A 20,147-nucleotide genomic window follows, 5' to 3' on the forward strand; every position below is an offset into this window, starting at 1 on the left:
AACATTGTTTTGTATTACAGCTGATCCAATTTGATACTAGTTCCAAATAATCTGAAAATATTTGGGGGAGGGGAACTCTTTTATCACTTCCAAAGGTCTTCTGGTACACACATACTTCCTATTAGTACACCTCCAAGGGCTACACATTTATTTTCCATCCTAAATTCATTGGAATGATGTAACAATCCAGTTATTAAATACACTAAGTGGTATCAAAATCCAATGTTTTCATAGGCACCATCATGAAGTTTTTAATAAGACTTGTCCCTAAAAAAGGGGGTCACATCTGAAGGACATATAAAAGTACCATGGTTGTCCATAGGATCTCAAGCTTGGGACACAAACCCCAGATATTTTGAATCTAAAGCTATAACAGTTTAAGAGGTTTAACAGTGGTTTAAGAGGTTTAACTCAGGCACTGCCCTTGTCTAGAAAGCATATACTGGAAACACAAATTTTGGCAGTGCGTTGACAGTGCTGAAAAGAGAAGCCTGATATCATTTAATGGCAGTTCTCAGTGCTCCCAAAAAATCTCCTCCACTTCAGTGCATTTCTGTGGCATTCAGCTGTCACAACAGTGTGGCCATGTGCTACCTACCACCTCTGTTATCAATAGCAGAATCTGAAACTGGTCAGCTGCCGGTTGAATGTTTTCTATTCAACTCTTCAAGTGATGTGCAGTTGCATCACTGAGTCTGAGAGGTGTTTAGGAGACGTGCTTGAATGAGCATAACATGCACCCAAACCAGCACAAAGTATGTAATTGCAAATTTCTGTAAATGAAGGAATTCCATTATATTAAAGCCTCCCACAAAGAATTTAAACAAATACTCATTGTGCAGAATGGAGTTAATGACATGAACTTTTGAGACTCTACCAGGGTATCCTGAAGATCTCTGTCAAGAATTCTGTTTGTAGAACACCTGCATTCATCACTGAGAGTTTTGCAATTGTGCATTAAATACAGAACATTTAAGAAACACATTAGCCTTTAAATTGTTTTTGTTGTTGTTCTTTTTCTAAGGAGATAAACTGGTGGGGCTTCATCAGTATTTTTATTTTCAAGAAGAAAAGTATTATTCAGAGAATATAAGATGTCATAGCTTTGACTGCAGGTCAGTGTTGATTTGTAAATGAAGCAGACATTTGTGCAGTGACCTCACAGAATATTCAGAGGTGACTCTGCATCCAACCTTGCCCTTGTAGAGCAACGTGGTCAGAAATTCAGTCTTGAAACCAAAGAGGCAAAATTTTAAATTCTGTGTTATAACTAATCCTGAAATACCAAAATAAAATTTATAAACATATTAAATGGCTACATTTTGCATTTAAATACCTACATTTAAAGCATAGTGAACTCCATGTGCATATGTCAAAATTCAGGTTTTTTGTTGCAGGTTGTCATTTCACACATAACATATAATGAATACAAGTGTTTTGTAAGTCAACACAGCCCATCGACAATGAAAAAACAGAATTATAATGAGCCATCAGCTTTTGCTAAAAATCTGTATGCAAGTAAAACCAATATTTTAACAAGAAAGAGTAAACAAACCAATCCATATTATAATACTTAATTTGTTCTCTTTATGTCATGATATTTTCAAGTAAGTTTAATGAAGAAAATTCTTTATAGTACCGTGCCTATTGATGTTATATAGTATACCAAAAATATGTACTCTTAAGTATAACTAAATGTATTTGGCTTGATTTGATTTGTTTTATGATGGGAATTTTAGATTATCTGGTCTTCACAGAGCTAATCATATGCTAGGTTATAGTGTTAGCATAAATCTATTATGGAAGCGTTACAAATTTTAATACATTTATTCTTGATTTCATCAGTAAATTAATATGTTTCGTTTTCTACGTCTTTTTAAAAATAAGAGTTACAGATTTTCAAAAGAGCTTTGCATTCCAGTAGCACAAAGGCACCTTTGAAATAAAGATCAGCATATTTTTTTAGCTGTTGGCCTTTTTATTATGTTAATTAAGTACATCAAGAACTTAGTGGAGAAGAGCTAGTTGTAAGAGGGCTATTTTTTTAAACCAATCATTTCAAGTTTTGTCTATTCAAACTAGAATTCTTAAGAATGCAAACCAATAATATAGAGTATCAATATGTTTTGAGAAAAGGATCATGAAAATCTTTTTTTCTAAATTAGTTCTTGATTCCACAAAATTATATTTATTTATTTTAAATGCAGAGACTTATCAGAACACCTCAAAGTGCACGGTTAAACATGTGTAGTTTAAACATGTCAACATTGCAGTCTGTTTCTTTTCATGTGATTTGGTTTATTCAATGCCTTAAGATGTTTCTTGTATCAGACGAAATGTTAAAAAAGACTTGAGATCTTGAGAATGTACAACTGTTGCCCTTAGAAATTCAGATCAGTTTTCATTCTTTCTTAGCAATTTCAAGAAAGCTTTTGGAAATTTTATTAACACTGAAAACACTAAGCCCTGCATTTCACTTTCTATTTCGTTATGTGGTGGTTTGGTCTCTGAAAAAGTCTAATGTCTGAAAGTTAAAGCTGATTTTAAAAAGTTCTCACTCAGGCAGTTATGAGTCGGAGCTTAAAGCTCACACCTCTGACCAGTTCAGTATGATGGGAAACATTAAAGACTCACTTAAGTTCCCAAAATTTAAGTACCTGTCTTAGATGCCTGAGGTTGCACTTCAGGCACTTCAAAAGGGAAACACAGGGTGGGAATATAGCTTAAGATCTCTGAAGGTGCACATGTATGTGTCTCTCTTTCTCTCTGTTTCTCTAAGGAACTAGAGGTGCTTCTACTTTAGTGTTTTCATTTTATCAGGAATGTGCTTTTTAATCCAGGCTCCTGCCTACAACCACTCCTGCAATTCTTTTATCACAGAGCAGTCGTCAAGCACATGAGCTGTTTCTTTCCGGATGACACTAAGCAAGCCTCCCAGTTCCAGGTCCTAGTGGGCTTTCAGACCATGCAGCCCAGCTGAAATGAGTCCAGAGGGAAAAATCCTCTGAGATGCTACCAGCAAGTCTGCCAGGTCCTGGTGCCAGACATTTCTCTGGCTGTGGCAGCTGCTGCTTTTGCACCTTGGAGAAAAAGCTAAAAAGCTAAAAAAGCTGAGCTTCACATGTAGCCCCCTGGAGCTCAGTGCCTGGAGGGGGATGCTGTGCTGCAGCAAGGGGCAGAATGAAGCTGAAAAAGGCTGATGGTGCCCAGGCAGGTTATTCTGCATCACTTTTCCCCTCACCACACCAGGACACTATTGGCTGCAAGCAGGCTACCCCATGCTGGTCAGTCCTCTCCCTGCTGCATCATTCTCCCCATCTGCACACAAACACACACCTGAATATTGGCTCTGGGGTCTCCAAGCATACTTCCATGTTCCCTCACTCCTGTTGATCAGACAGATGCAAAACTGTACTTAGCTACATAATGGAGCCTCTAAACCTTGTACACGGACAGGGTACGGTGTTAAGGTTGATAGCAAGAGGATGAGTGCTTGAGTGTGTGATTAACTTTCAGGTTATAGCAAATAAATTCATAACTGTGCTTAAGTGCTTTCCTGACTTGGAGGGTTGTTAAGTAGAATTATTTTATTTTCCTGGAATAAGTTCTATAATGGCAACACATTTCTACTTGCTTGGCTCCAATTTCAGGAAGTTGAGCAGAGACAGTGGTTCATATGCTCCTGGAATCAAAGAAAAAAACATTGGAATGCTGGAATAAAAAAAAAAATCTGTTGAGATTCTGTATATTATTACAGTACATTGCATAATCTTTTGAAATATATTGAACAATGTGAAAACAAATGCTTTCATTTACATTTCCTAGTCAGTTTTCACTGTGGTATACATGCCTTCCACTTTCAACAACTTTCTCCACAGGAATCCCAGCTATCTGTCACAGAGATTCTTTTGCTGTTCAGTATATACTAATATATAATGCTGTGTGTATGTATGTGGGAGGTGTGTGTGTGTGTGTATGCGTGTGTCTATATATTAGTATATACTAATGGAATATATTCAGTATATATTAATGAAAGTTACATATTAGGCACAACTGTAAAACAGAAGCATACATCCATGAAGCTTTATATTTAAAAACTTACAATACTATAAAGAAACATATGTATATTAGTTGAAGAAATGGCTATTTTTGCAGGGTATGCACAATCTGGATATATGATAATAAATTGATAAACATTAACAGATTTATTATTTCATACCTCCAGGAACTTAAAGATTTTTTAAATTATTCTTATCCCTTTAGCATATTTGCAATATATGTCATAAATTTTAATTTGTTATGGATTAAAATGACTGAAAAATGTAATAGAAAGTCCTATATATTTTATAAATATTAAAAAAATAAAGAAAAGCTATTCAAATTATTTATTTCATTTTAGTTAAGGTTTTGTGATTGTTTGTAATATGTATTTGTGACAAGCATAAGTCACCTAGTTGTTTAAGCTCATTAATGTACCACTAATAAAATGCTATCTTCTGTTTTGTTTTTGTTATGCTTCTTTTTGTAATGAAACATAGCAGAAAAATAGAAAATAAATACTTTTTTTTAACTAATCTTTTGCATTCAGTCATACAGTGTATGAGTTTTATATCGTTGAAAGCCAAGCCTGGGAAATCAAGAAAATATTTGAAGAACCTGGGGTGATAAAGTTATTTCCCAAAAACTGTGTATTCAACAGAAATAATGACCATTCCTTACTTGTATGATCATTTCTACAAGGCCTGTCACACACTTAATGCCTGACTAGGACTTTGGAAATACCCCACTCTCCCCTGGCTATGAAGCTCAACCTACAACTATCACCCAGCCACCAGATTATTTTACCATTGACATTTAGCTGCTTAGTTGGTTGGAATTAACCTAGGCTCATTATTGCAGTGCCTGAAAATATTTTTGGTACATCTTTGAAACCAAACAATTTGCAAATGGTGCTGCAACTACTAGAGCAAAAACAACTTTGATGAATTTAATTTAGTTTGTCTTATTCCCTGACTGAGGGAAGAGATGCTGGAAGATGGGGAGTCCCTGCTTTTATTTAGGCACCTTTGTACCTTTTTTGACAATTTAGGGTGGGAGTCTAGTGCACATCTCACATGCACATTTTTGATGCCTTTTTTTGTGCTCCCAGTGTGGGAAGGCCAGGTAAGCTCCCTTACAACAGTAGTTCTGTCACCTGTCTCTCAGCCTTTCCAAAAGCACTCCCCAAGGCTTTCTCCTGAGGCTGAGGGTGCCTTCCTCAGCTCTCTACCCGAGGAAATCTTCTTTGGTGGCCCCAGCCCTTTCAGTATATTGAAGAGAAGGAAAAAATATGAACTAATTTTAAGTGTGATGAATACCTTGTGTTAAAAAAAAATCTCAGTCCTCATTCCCTGAAGTGATTAGGCTGCTGTGGGTCTGCAAACATACATAGCTCTGCCATATCAGTTAGGTTCCTGTGTCTCAAGTTTGTGTTTATACCTCATTTAAGTGAAAGGGCAGAAAAAATGAGAGGAGTGAGGTCTTTTAAAAAAAATAGATGAAGAGAAACTTAGAATATTACAGTTACTATTTCTTAGTTACAGAAACTTAGAATATTACCTTGGTATTAGGTATATTCCAAATGTACAGGAATTTTCTTATAGCCACCATTTTCATTTGCCCATTAACTATGAACTGTATTGAGAGCATGGACTCACACAGGATTGAAAGGTTTTATTCTGGAAATACCTATCTTCTTCTGAATTATCTTTTTTAATCTCACATGTTTTACGTCTTCCCCACATGTTTTGGCCTCAAATGAAAACTCTTGTAATCAAAATTTCCTAAGATATAGCCCTTGAATAAGATTCTTTAAATTCATGTTTCTTATGTTCCACTTTTACTCCAAGCCCTACAACAATTTATTCTTGAAACATTTGAAGTTAATTATTGAAGTTAATTATTTACCTGTGCATCTGACCAACAACAGTTAAAAGAGTATATTATTTGTATCTTTTCAATGATAAATTTGTACATGTCTAGTGTTTCTTTTTCAGTGTTTTGATAGAAGTTATTCTTACATTTACCTATCAAGTAGTAGTATTTTTTAAGTATTCTTCAAACACAATCCCCTTTATAAATTGAAAATTATATCCTTTAAATGTTCTAACCAGAAGCAAAATAATTGATTCTCTGTAATGCTGTGGTTGTTATTGCTATATATTTGTTCGGAAAAGTAGAGGATTTCACTCTACAGCAAGTATTGGCATTTATTGGCTATGTGTTTTGTGCACTTTGCACACACACTCTTCTCACCACTTCGAGCAGAATTTCTTCCCAGCCCTTTCTTCCATGTTATGTACAGCACAAATTTCAACCAGACCTGGCTCAGGATTCCTTAACACTGTGAGAACAAAATGTTACTAGCCTAAAAATGCTTGCTCACCATTCTGGAGATGATTTAAAACTTTAAGCCATAAGTGGAGATTTATTCTTTTTTCTAAAGCACACCGCATAAAAGCAGCACCAGACGGAAGAGGGTGTGTGGAAGCACTGCCACTCCATACTCCCTGGCTTGGCCTTGCAGAATTGTGAGCATAGAAGATAGTAGTGTTTTTGTTTTTCTGGCTTACATAAGGTAAGCCAGAACCTGAAACTTTTAAAGATTTTTTTTTTTTTTTTTTTTTTTTGCTGCAGGGTGGAGGATTAGAAAGATTTTTACAAGATGCTGAGATTGTCATGTGAAGCTGTATCTAGAAAAAGAGGCTTTAAAAAAGGGGTTTTCTTAAAAAAAAAAAAAAAAAAAAGCTCCATCAAGTACCATGAGCTGCAGTGAAGAGACCAGTTCTGAGACCAGTTTCAGTGAAAGTTCTTATGCTGACAGATCCAAACTCTTCTTTCTCCTTTGAATCCTTTTAGCTAGATGTCTTTATTCTTTTTCTTATTTTGCTTCAAGAGTCCAGTGAGGGAAGACAAAAGATCTCAGAAAGGTCAAACCCCTTAACTGAGGCAAGGAAGCGAGATAGTGGTCTTTGCACTGCAGTTCCACCAAGCGCAGCAAAGGGCTCGACTGGGGCAAGGTCAAAAACTACTTAGGTTCTCTTCACACCAGAAGGCAAATATTTGAAAGAAGTGTGAGGCTGAGGCCTTTCATCATTTCACAAGAATCAGGAGCTCAGGCTGTACATAACATGGAAACTTAAAAGCAAAATGAGAACTCATGTCTGGGTGCTGCAAGCAGTTCCACACGGGCATGCACAGCTCTCTCCCCTGACAGGAAGTTTGAGGGCCCCAGTGGTGGTGCAGTATTAGGGAGATCTGAGCTATGTGAGAAAATTAGGGCAGTCTTGTGATGACTATGAATGACCAAGGGGCTCATAAGATGGCAGGAAAGTGTTCAGCGGAATATGAATTTAGGAAGAGCTGCCTGAACTACTGAATCTTATCCAGTTTCCTCAGGCAGCAATGTCATATAACCCTTTCACAAATATTTAAACCTAATCTTAAAAGTAATTAGGCTTTTTGGCCCTCTTCCTCTTGTTGGAAAGCCTTCTGGAATCTCACTGCTCTGATGGTTTGAAACTGTCTTCCAGTTTCCAGCCTAAACCTATTTGTAAATAGTTTTTATCTATTTGACTTTGTGCCAGTGTTATCCCCTAATTTAATTTTTTTTTTCCAGCCCTAGTGTCATTCCCCCATCTCCCCTCCTCTTCTTTATATATTTATAGCAAGCAATCATATGGCCTGACAGCTTTCATTGTGCCTGAATGCACAAACCAAGCTCATACAGAAGACGTTGATGCAGTGCAGTGAAATTTGGTGCAGAGAATCCTGAGCTATTGCTGACTCCAGCTGATCTGTCTACCTGTTGTGCTGCAGCAAGACCAGCTCAGGGCCAGAAGCAGTTCATCCACTTTAATGCACTTTGAGATAATAAATACAGCCCATCAGCACTGTGCTGTGATGTACTGCTTCTAGAGCAGATAAAGTCCATGGCAGCTCAGGGCTTTCAGCACTTCTCTTCTTCAATGCTCAGTGCAGACATTTGCTAATCAGGCTCTCTGGCTTGTTTCCGCACCATCCTAATGGGATGCAGCCTTACTCTAAATCGCTTCTGAATTCTATCTTTTCCCCAGACTGTGACTACTTCTGCACCTTCTGCCATGGTCCAGATATGTTCTCCCTTATGTCCTGCCCTATGGCTATAATATTTGTCACTGTCTGCGAAGACTGTGACTGGTAGCATGAGTTATTTCTGTGACTACATCACACTGGTGACTCACAGGCATCCTGTGCAAAGCTAGTATATCATGGAGCTACTTGCTCTTCCAGTCTTGTGATCAGCTCTCAGCCCATCAGTAATGAGGATGGGGAAGAGGAGCAGGTCCATTTATCACCCAGAACATAAACTAGGACTTTTTCTTTTTTCCCCCCAACATGGAGAAGGGGAGGGATAAAGAAATGAGCCATCATTTTAAGAGTTAGCTTTCTGTGAGACAGCTCCAAAGGGTGTCAGTGTAAAGATGCATATTTGGATGCAAATTCTTTTACTCGGAGGCAGGTTAGAGGATTTATTTGCCAGTTCTACCCTTTCCACATCTTTTGACTTCCAGCCATGACTAAATAGAAGAAAATAAAAAGCCCTGAAAAGGGCAAAGAAGAAAGAATGAAAGGCTCACAGGAAACCTTTTCTTTATGGTGTTCCAGAGGTAAAATATCTCTAGCATTTATCAAGTCTTGTTCCATCTTTGCAATCAGATAGTTTATTTCTAAATTATTTTTTTTAAACCCCTGCAGTTGTATTATATTTCAGCAGCCTTGGTTGGGACAGAACTCCAATGACAAAATCAACACTATATTCTATATAATTCTTTTTGTTTGATCCAGAAAAATCAAATCTTTCAAAGCCCATTCTCACTTTATGTGAGAAGAGCTTTTGGAACACAAGTAACACTATAAAGAATTTTAAATCTTCAGGGGTATTTTTTTGGTGTTCTGTTTTCTTTTTAAATATGAACAGGTGAAGCTCAATGAATCAATGTAATTTCTTTTTTTTTTTTCCTGTGTATAAATGAAATACCGTGAGTCCATTTATTTCAACAGTTTTGTGATCAGCTTCAAGGACTTTTAAAAAGAGATGTGCAAATCAGTACAAAATTTTAAAAAAGTTATTTGCAAATATCAGCTTCAGCCAGGGGTCAGGGAATGATCTAACTTACTGAAAGCTTGTGCAAAACATTTGTTTTAATGAACAGGAACATTATATTTTAAGTTTATACATATATTCAGTGTCAGCTTTAAACTATGAGTTATGAGCTGTTTCTATATAAAAAAAAACAACTCCCGATACATAAAATGTCAGACTGCCTCATAGTAAATACATAAATTTGGCTAAACTTAAATCAAATACAGTGGGTGACTGTGCTGCAAAGAAGATAGATGACTGTTTAAAGTGGTCTTTGACCCCTTGCCAGTTGGCTGCTGACAGGATTTGCAGCTGAGCCCATGAGCAGGCTTGTGAGAAGTCTGTAGTCCATGGGTTCCAGCTGCTCAGAGGAAGGCAGGCCTGTTACTCTGTCCTTCACAAAAAGACCTGTGTTAATCTGATCCTTTCTAATCTCAGTGAGGGAGACTTCTGTCTTCCCTTCAATTATTTGATGGGAAAAAACCACTGTCCTCACAACACCGAGTAAAGATGAGAGAAAATCAGTGTCAGGCTAGTTCAGGAGGGCATCTTTTCCAAAGTCCCGTGCTCCAGATGAGAGGATTAATAAATAAAAGAGTATAATATCATTTTTTCCTAATTGTTAAGTTATTTTTATGATCCCCCAGATTTATGATAGACAATGTTAACCCTGGGGTTAGGAACATTGGCTGTCTTCATTCAATTGATGCAGGAGAAGAGCAGAAGAGGGTATTTTTATAATTTCTTTGCTGTTTAATGCTAAGCTTTAATACTGTGATTCCAGTGTCTGTGACTTGAATACAGTATTCAGTGTTTTATTATATGGCAATGTTTTAATTAGAATAATTCTCTTTATTATATTGCTATCATAATTCTTCCATATTTTTCCCTCATATATCTGTCAGCTCCCAATTCTGTTCTCCCACAATTTTTATGAGATGGATTCAATAGTTTCAGTATTTCCATTCACTTTTTTGAAAAGATGCTACATTCAGTTTAGACTGGTTTAATTACACATTGTTTTATTCTGAATAGTGCTTAAAAAAAGAAGGGGATAAGGCAAGGGAGAAGATAGAGTGTGTTGCAGTACGAACAGATAAAATGATTTATGCTTTCTCTAAAATTATAAATCATAATTCTTGATTTTTTAAAATTTATACAATATGTAAAAGTATTGTCAATGGGACTGCATTTTCTTTTTTGAGTTCTGATACTTTTTGTATATGCTAAGTAATTTTTTCCTTAAGGTTACAGATGCATTTATCTATGTTGAATAAACCCTGAAAAGTATTGACTTTCATGTGAAGTTTGCTGAGACCAAATCAAGTTGCAAAATTATTGTCATTCCCCTTATTTCTAATGCTTGCTTTGCTTCAGTTATTAAATTTTGTGTGAACTTGTCTAATTGTGTAATTAGAAAAATGTACGTGGGTTGTAAAAGGAAATTTGAGTTGCTCTAACCCAAAAGCTGTGTGCTTTCTTATGTTTTGCTGAATTCCAGTACTGAATGGCCAGATGAAAATCTTAAGTTCCTTAAGAAAAAATGCTGCAAATCTCATGCTTTCAGAATCTCTCCAGGCAATGTCTCTGGTTTGTGTGTGCTCTCTCAAATAGTCCTTGGGCTCTGGTACTTAAGGTATGATATTTTCATGAAAGCATTTTCCTACAGGTATTTAAATGCATTACACCATTTGCAAATATTTTTCAGCAGTAGCTTTACCTGGAGCATGAGCCTCTTTTAACGTGGGGTTGTTTGTTTTAATGTTGTTGTTGTTTTTTCCTAATGCTTTGCTCTTTTCAACACTTTAATACCAGAGGATCCCAGAGCATATAACCGTTCTAACTGCAAAGAGACTACAAACATAAAAGCATCTATAGCTAATATGTTGACAATGCATCTAAGCTTATAGTCTAAAATCCTCTACTTAATCATATTTACATGTTTAGAGTTGATCTGTCAAGTATCTTTGAGAAAAAAGAATAAAAGAATTTCCAGACCTGTTTCAGATAAAGGCCTCCACTTTTTTAATGAAGAAAATTACTCAAGAAGAAACTAAAGTATACCATTTTCTTTTAACCTCTGTCAGAAGCCACAGCATACATGGTTCACTTTCAAACACTAAAAATAAAATTTCCCTTTATTTTTAAAACAATTCTGTGATGATCACAATTAAAAATAAACATTTTGTTAATACAACTTCAGGTCATTCCCTCAGGTCCTGTCACTGGTCACCATAGGGAAGAGATTCTCTTCCTCTCACAAGGAGTTTAATATCTTTGTTATATTGCAGTGCCCAAAACTGCACCCAATATTCAAGGTGAGGCTGCCTCAGGGCAGAGCAGAGCAGAGCAGGACAATCTCCTCCCTTGCCTGCCTGGCCATGCTGTGCCTGATGCACCCCAGCACAGGGTTGGCCCTCCTGGCTGCCAGGACACTGCTGACTAAATTTAGCTTGCCACCAACCAGGACCCCCAGATCCCTTGACTGAGCTTCCCTCTTACTCCAGAAAACAAATTTTAATGTCTTTGTCCCAAATTGTTTGATGACAGTAATTTTTTAAAGTGCAAACTAATTCTGGCCTTATTTTTTATGTCTTACATCACTTTACTGTTGACCACTGCCTGAAATGTTTCCTAACATTGTAAATACATAATTTAATGGACCCAAAATTTAGACCTTTTCAGGTCATCCTTTTCATGAGTACCCTAAGCTGATGTTCACATTGTTTCTGTAAATGTGATGGTGGAAGTATGGCCAGATAATGACGATAAAAGGCTTGATTTACATTAACAGGAAATATTCCCATAGTTTTTCCCTTATAGCCTTTTTTTCCTTCTAGGTAGCTCAGCTGACTCCTTGATATTGTGGCTTATAGTAGAGCAGAAGATAAATTAAGCTGGGAAATACTTAGAAGGCAAATAGGAAATAGAAAATATTAGGCAACATAAAGAGATAGTGTTAACCAGAAAAATTTTTACTCTGTGGGAACATGGCAGCTTCCTAGATGTTAGCAAATCTAAAGGCAAATTATTTAATCACCAATCCAACATTATTATCAAACCAAAGTGTTTGTATTGTGATGTTGTCAAGATGCTTGATAAAGGTAGGGGCTGCAAGGTAAAAGAAAACAATTTATATGCCAGTTTTCTAATTTCATGCCTTTCCAAATTACAGTAATTGAAGAAGTCCCTGCTCATTGCATGGCACAGTGTGTCATGAGAAGGCAGAAACTATTCCACTCACACTACTAAATTTCTGTATGCATCTGGGTATATTCTTTCCAGTTTGAATATCAAGTCATAGGCCCAGACAATGTTCCTTTGAATAACACAAAGATGTCTTAGTTTTGTTTTTGGGTTTTTTTTTGGTTTTTTTTGTTTGTTTGTTTTTTTTGTTTGTTTGTTTTTTGTTTTTTTTTTTTTAATGTTGGCAGGCTTTTATACTCCCTCAGTCTAAACCAATTCCATAAGCTGGCAGAGGCCAAAGGCATCCGATCTAATAGTTCTGCCATTATCTCTTAATCACCCTTTTGTGGGCTATCATGAGTCATATATTTTCTGCTTGACCCATTGCAGACAATTCCAAGTAAGAGGCACTGAAGTCGAAGTATTTGTATAGAAACCACTATGTCCGTTTACAGAATTATCAAATTATTTTAGAGTAGCTCTAGGTGAGTCACAGCATCAACAATGTATTAATGAGTCCAGCAGAAATCAATAACTCTCTGCATCTGCTCAGCAATCTGTATAAATTATCATTGTAGACCCCCGAACTGGGGCCAAAATTCAAAATTATATGCAAAGATCTACTTTAGTCTAACATATGATCTTGAAAATGTAATAGTTCATCAATCTTTTAGAGGTCAGTGAGAGTCAAACAAGGATAGTAGCTATAGGACAAATCCTTAAAGTTTGTTTAGCATACGGCAATATCTCCCTAAACAGCCAGGATGGCTTGCTATCTCATATAAGGGACAATGTGAGGAGTGGTTGAAAGAAGAGTTTGGATCCTTTCTTTCTCCTCAAAAAGTATAATTGTAAATTTGGAAACCACCAAAACTGCAGTAATTATTAAAACTGCAGTAATTATTGAAACTGCTGCTTCTCGGCCAAAAAGAAATGCTTCCTGAGCTGTGGATGAAAGGCTACCATTACATAAAAACCAGCTTTTTTTCTGCCTCTAGTGCTTTGTGGTGTACATGTTTCTAAGTAAGCTTCTAATGTTATTAGTAAGCACTCGCTGTAGAATACTGATAAATCTTATCTTCTCTTATCATGGTTTTCAGGATATTTGGAACAGCATATATAATAACAAAATGGTACGAAAACAATTGTCATATTTTACTATTGTCTTTGGCAAACAATATAAGTGAGCAAGAAAATTTCTGTAGTCTACGTCACAAAGGCTACAAATGTTGATTCCAAAAGACAGGTTCCCAAGCTAAGGATCTCAGCTCCAAATTGAAAAATGTATCTAGGATCATAAATCTCAAATCAATTGGATGTTATTTTGGGAGACAATAAATTTAATTAGCTAAGTATGTCATTGGATCACATATTGATAATGAAGGAATAAAAATTATTTGTAAGTAGATTATTACCAGAAAATGCTGGGGCACTGCTTTTATAACAATAAAAATGAATTTGGAAATTTATAAAGACAGTCCTTGTTTCTCTTTTTCTTTCTTTCTTTCTTTTTTAAATTGTTCTTTTAAAGAAAAATATCAACAGCTCTAGACAGTAGAATTTCATGATAATACATTTGATATATACCTTGTATCAAAATTTTACAATTCCCTTGTGAAAAAAAGGACATGTCAGTTCTTTGACTTCAAGGCAATTCAATTTTCTTAAAGTTTTCAGTACTTAGAAAAAAATGTCTCTGGTTTTCTAGACACTTATTATGAAGTAATATAAAACAGATATCTAGTATAGATGGCAGAGTATTCAGCCAACATAGTTTCTCAGTAAGAAGTGATGCTGATGATGTAAGCAAAATTATGCTAGGGAATATTCCTGGGCACTGGAACTGAACAACTTTCACTGCTCAATTGTTATGTCCTACTTAAGTTGTTGAATGATTGATTAAAATGGTTCCTGGCAGATACTTGGCCTGGGCTGTCTCCAAAGCAGTTCCAGGTGGGATTACAGAGTGTGCACTGATCAGGGCCATCCACCACAAGGAACGAGAATGTCATCATTCTGTTCTGGAGAGGGAAAGAGTATAGTGATATGTGGGAGGGCTACTCAATGCCAGCTTGTCTCAAGTCCAGAAGACAATATTGGGCATGTTTAATTTAGTAGGATAGACATAGCCTTGGAGACCTTTTCCTGTGTATTAACAGAAAATCACCTCAGAAATCAAAGGCTTAATTAGAAGCAAGGCATTAGTTTAATTTATCCCTGTCTACTAGTATTTTAATGTGTTTGCAGTAAAGCTGTGCCTGCCTTGTCCGTTTTGCATTTCAAATTTGACTGTTGCTGTCAAGGCTTGCAATATGTCTTCTCTTATGGAAACATTGTCTCAGACCTTTCTTATGGGGAATTACATAAGTCTGAGTTTTGTCTCTCCTGCTGCTCAAGGGGCATGAAACATTAAATCCACTTGGATATATCAAATTAGAAGGGTCTGTTTCGCTCTTCTAGAAGGTGGAACAGCTTATGTTATCTGTTTGGGAGCAGTTTCAGAAAAATCTTCTTTCCCATTGGGACAGAAGATAAATAGCACCATAGATGGCTCTGATAAGTATGCTATCTTACCAGACTTGGGATATGATATAACAATCATGCAATCTCAGTAAACTTGATAAACAATTTTTTCCCTGGTCCCATTGGATGATTATCAAAGTATTTTAATTACTCATCTAGGGAGATAAACTATGAAGCAAAATTCAATCACATTAGGGTTTTTTTCAGAATACAAAATGATTTTATGACATTTGTCATCATATTAAAATGTTATTACCAACTATACTGTAAATCTCTTGCTTAAGTTATTAAAAACATGCAATAATTTAACAGCTTTAACTTCCAATTTATCTTCTCTAATACATATTACTTACATGTACTTTCAGCTTTTTTTGTTCTTCTTCATTACATTCATAAGTGGTAATCACAAGTTTCCATACCTTAAACCTAAAGAAAATAAAACTTCCAAACTCCAAAGAAACCCAAAAACCTCTTATCAAAAGAGCAGTACAGATATTGTAGTACTAATGACACTTAAATGCTACTCTGTTTAATTATGTTATCACTCACTGCTTTGTTACAGAGGCCTCCTGTCTTATTCAAACCACAAAATGAACAGTGCTTAATGAACAGCTAGCTGTTCATTATTTTAATTAGCTATTCAATATTTTCTCTTTTACTCATCATTCAAAATCTAGTTCATGTCTTATTTACTGCATGCTCTTAAAATCCACTCTGAAGAGAGGATTATTACATCTCCTGGGGTTTCTGATGTTACCCATTATTATAATATCTGAATACTGCTAAAATACTAACCCATTTGTTTTCATAAGACACTGGAAGAACACTAGAAATTATGCATGTTTGCAGACAGCAGATTGAAGACAGGGTGATTAGAAGTGAAAGTTGTCCACTCTCATTTGGTGTCAGTCTTTCAGGACAGTTTAATAGTTTCCACAACTGCAAGTGCTCAGGGCAGAACTCTCTTACATCAGTCACAAGTATGCACGCTTGGAAATTTGGAAGCAAGCCATTCTGACCTAATTTTAGAAACCCAAGAAAGAACTTGCTCTTAATAAAAGAAAGGATTGAGTATATTTGAGTGGCCTTGAAAGAAAGGTATCAAAGAGAGAAAGAAGTCAGTTCTTCACTCAGAATTCATTTGCTTCCAAGATAAGACCCTCTTTCTTTACCAGCAAGGTTATCTCATTTGCACCATTTCATTCCATGGCTACAGCAGAAGAGGGATCACCTGTGCAAGCAGCTTAATTTCCTAAAACAGCACTGTTTTACTGCCATGGCATGAAGCCTAGCAGAAAGCACTGTTCAATAAGTGACAGCCTGACTGCATGTGCCCAGCTATAACTTATTAGATGATACTTTTAAGTGCTGGGGAAAAAAGTGAGCACAGATAATTTTCATGGGAGAGGCTTCCCCCAAAGAGCTAAATCATATCTTTGCTTTAATGGTTTAGATTTTCACAGAAAAGAAACAGAGAAGCAGAGATGAACTCTCAGTGACTTTACATCCATCTAACATGTTAGGGCAGGACACCAGAAGGTGACAGTGAACCAGGTAACAGCAGTTCATTGGCTTTAGGTACACAGAAAATTAAAGAAATTGGCCTGGGGTGACAAGTTGAACAATAACTTAATAAGATGCACCTTTTTTCCTGACATTCATTATTCTGACTACATTTCTGAAAAATATATCCTCCTTTGAATCTCGTCTCATGTAGCAGAACTCTATGAAAATCTACAAGTATATATGAGGTCTTACCATGTATTTCTGTAGCTCTATTAAAATGTCTGTATAATTCTCTGACCTATGCATTTTGCTGATTTTCTTAACTGTATTCACTTAGCTGTCTGCTGTGATATTTAAGATTAGGGCTTAAGATTTTTTAGGGAGCACTCTTCCAAACAGAATATTCTTTGAAATTCCCTGCCAGCAATTTTACTGCCCAGAAGGCATTTCTTTCTTCTTTGCTAATATATACAAGGGTTCTGACCACAAATCTCCAGATCCCCTTGATTTCCCTTATAGCTGCATAGCATTAGAAGAGCCATTCCCACATCTTCATTCTCCTGCCTTTTCCCAAGGTTTTTGTTTCATACTGACTGAAAAAAATTTTGAATTAGGGTCAATTTACCTGAAATAATTTCCATCATGAGCAATATATAAGAGACGTCTCATTTATTGTTGGGGTTTTGGTGTTTTTTGGGTTTTTGTTTGTTTGTTTGTTTGTTTTTTGAGGTTTGTTTTGTTTTGTTTTGTTGTGTTGTGTTTTTGTTTGGCTTTTTTTTTTTTTTTTTTTTTTTTTTTCTGGTTTGGTTTTTTTTCTTTTCCTGAGGTTTTTTTTTCATATTTTTGGAATGACTAGAAATTACATGCTGCTTTATAAAAAATTCTAAAATTAGTATTTAAACTTGTAAACTATCAGCAGCCACTTCAAGAGCAGCTGGTGTGGAAATGGAAGTCTGAGAGGGCACTGAGAACAACTGAAGCAGGGCCTGCAGTTTGTACCACCCTTTATTGCCATTAAAGCATACAGATTTCCATATCTTTATGAAATACAGTCTTGAATCCTGATAATTCTGCACTTTGTAATAATAAAAATGGCAGAGCACCCTTACTTCCAGGATATGAATATTAGTGTCACAAAATTGTCTAATTTAGACCTATTAGGAAACATTTTGGTTCGGGCATTTGGAGGGTAAACACATCCCTATTGCTGACAAAAACCTCAGGATTCTGGAAAGTTTAGTCCATATTCAAGCTATAAAACTCACCAGGGCTTCACAGCTTCCAGGAAAACATACCAAGCTTCAAGTGTAGCTTAATTATATCCAGACTGCATAATGGGTAGATGGTCAAGATGCATCACCTTTCCCCATCTGTTCCCACCTTCTCCTTACCTGATGTCCTCATTTCCACTGAAAGTAAATCAAGATATGGCACAGAAAAAAAGGTCTAGCAGGTCTGTGCTCAAAGTAATAAGAAAATGGGAATTGAACGTCCCACTTTAAAAAGCAGCATTAAGTAAATTTGGGTGGAGAAATTAAGTTGGTAACTCCACATTTGGAGGCTCCGGGACTAGAGCACTTTTATCAAACTGATCTTCCAGAGTTGCAGGAATCAGTAATCTGGTGCTCAACTCTTAGCTACCCCAGCACCTAGCTGAAGTTTCCTGGGCTCTTTTATATGTAGTGGGAGCATGTGAATAAGATTGAAGCATAAAGATTTTCATATTATTACTTATTCAGATGAAAGTATATTATTGCCTAATTAGGTTGTGACTCTCTAAGTTGCTGTGTTGATTTCTGTATGAATAGAAGGACACAAAAAGAAGACCTCCTGGGACTGTGTAGGGAAAATATGCATCCTAGGGAATAGCAATCTGGGAATTCTTAAACAAAACTAGAATATCTTTAGATGTCTGTTCTTGAAGAATAGCTTTGTTATGGCCTGCATTGCTTTCTGTCTCCTTAAAAATAATCTCTGTTTCCACGGAAACAAAAAGAAAGCAGAAAGATCAGGTAAATTTGATAGAGGGAAAGAAAGCTGTTGGTGTAGTAGTTATGTAAGTGTGGCAGAAGAAAAGACTTAAGAAAGCAAGTAAAGAAATCAATTTTATAATGGTAGGCAAATCATAATTATGACCCCAGAATAACATTCAGAAGATAATCCTGTCTAGGGAGAGCAAGAAAAAGTCTTTGTGACACTAGGACTATAAACCAAATGCAATTGAGAGTGTTCACCTCGTCCAGACCTAGACAAACTGCTCATAATTTCATGGTTTGAAAAATCAAGTATCTCCTAGTATTCTGCAGTTTTGTTTACTACCATGTAAACTACTTGCACAGTCATAGCTAAGGAGATGAATTACTTATTTAGAGATACTATTGTAATATGCTATAGGGTTGCTTCCGTTGCATTCTTAATCCATCAGGCAGATATCTTTATACAAAAGCTCTGGACTTTAATATTTGGCCAGTGACTTGCTGAACAGGACTCAGTTCCTCCTAATTTTTTTTATGTTTTATGTCAGAACAAAACTCCCTTTTTGAGTTTCTCATCCCCATGAACTGCTCTATGCATACCCTCACCCAATACATTACTTTGCTGACCTTCAAGCAGCCATTAGGTCCCCCAGATGTTCTTAGTCCCCCATTATCATCCAAGGAGCTGAAGTGGATGAAACCAAAATTCTCAGAATGACCAGCACAGTTGGGAAGACAAAAGTTAGTGAAGGATTATGTGGAAAGAATAACACACAATAAAATACTGCAGGGTTCAAGTGTTTGATTCAGCAGTGTTGGCTTTTCCTGACATCTTTCTGCAGCACACAGTATCCCTGTACATTTTGATCATCAGAAAGAGCAGCATTTAATTTGGTAGATCCACTTGAAATACCTCTTAAGTAAGTTTGTCAGTGAGGACCAAAGTGGGACTCTGACCAAACTTGATCCTTAAAAGACTCTTGACAATTTTTCCCAGAGGCAGATTTTTTACTTCTTGAATTATAAAAATTAGACCATAAAATTATGGTCTTGGTAAAGCCTAGCTGCTCTGTCAAGTAGCTCTCCTAATGTAGACTGCTGTGCAGTGCTACTGTGTGTTAAATGGCTTTCACACTTGGACAAGCAGAGTTTAACTTCCCTCTTGTGTTGGTCTGATAATTTCCAGTTTGACACATGGAAAAGTCCATACACATGGTGTACATGGGTTAGGCCCGTGAAATCAATTAATCTTTTTTTCTAGAAGAAACTTAACAAAAAGTTACAGGCAAGCTGTTGTAGTATTAAACAAAGATTAGAACCTTTCAGATGCTTCTCAAAAACTCTAGCAAGCAAACAATTACTTACCTTAAGCATGCACCTAATTGTGGATACACCATAAATCTCTTTCTACACTTTTTTGTAGAAATTATAGACTTTTATAGTAGAAGAAATAGTATTTTTTTATCTTGTCTCAGGCATAACAAATTATATTATGTTATAGAATTGATATGTTCTATATATTTACTTCTATCCAGGTGGCATCCTCATTTTAGTCCATATATAAAAACATGTTCTTGCATGCTCTCTGGGTATTGAAATTAGATTTTTATCCTGGATATTGCAACTGATGGTTTTCAAGGGCAAAAATTGTATAACGTAAGAAATCGCCCATTCTTTGAACATGAAATGCTATTCTCAGTCAATGAAGCTGAGACAGAAGAGTAAAATTCCTGGAAAATTGTATTTTACAACAGTTTATTTCATTGTTATGTTTTTCAACAACAAAAGTGAAG

Source organism: Vidua chalybeata, chromosome 1 (assembly GCF_026979565.1).
Source record: "Vidua chalybeata isolate OUT-0048 chromosome 1, bVidCha1 merged haplotype, whole genome shotgun sequence".
Lineage (NCBI taxonomy): Eukaryota > Metazoa > Chordata > Aves > Passeriformes > Viduidae > Vidua > Vidua chalybeata.